Source organism: Mandrillus leucophaeus, unplaced genomic scaffold (genome assembly GCF_000951045.1).
Source record: "Mandrillus leucophaeus isolate KB7577 unplaced genomic scaffold, Mleu.le_1.0 Scaffold1503, whole genome shotgun sequence".
NCBI classification, from domain to species: Eukaryota; Metazoa; Chordata; class Mammalia; order Primates; family Cercopithecidae; genus Mandrillus; species Mandrillus leucophaeus.
The window spans coordinates 601,252-601,572 of record NW_012101481.1 but is presented as its reverse complement, the minus strand read 5'-3'; positions in this window follow the sequence as shown (position 1 = coordinate 601,572).

The following is a 321-nucleotide window of genomic DNA, read 5'->3' as shown; positions in this document are numbered from 1 at the left end:
AATATGCAGAGAGGGTGGGAGAGTTTTGATGCCAGAGTTCAGTCTGTGCAAAGACAAGGAGGTGGAAGATAAACTGGGCTTTCAGAGAACAGAGAGCCTCAGCTTGGCAAGAGCAAGCGGGAGCTGAAGAAAGAAAAGACAGACTAATGGGTCAGGGACAGACAATGGAGGAACCAAAGGTGTTGGCTGACAGCTAACCTGCAGATTCCCTGCTCCCAGCCATCCACAGACTCAGATAGCTTCTTTCCTGATTCAAATTGGAAAAGAGGTTGCTTGGCAGCCAGAGATTGATCAGGATGCTGCTGGTGTGCCTTCAGGCCA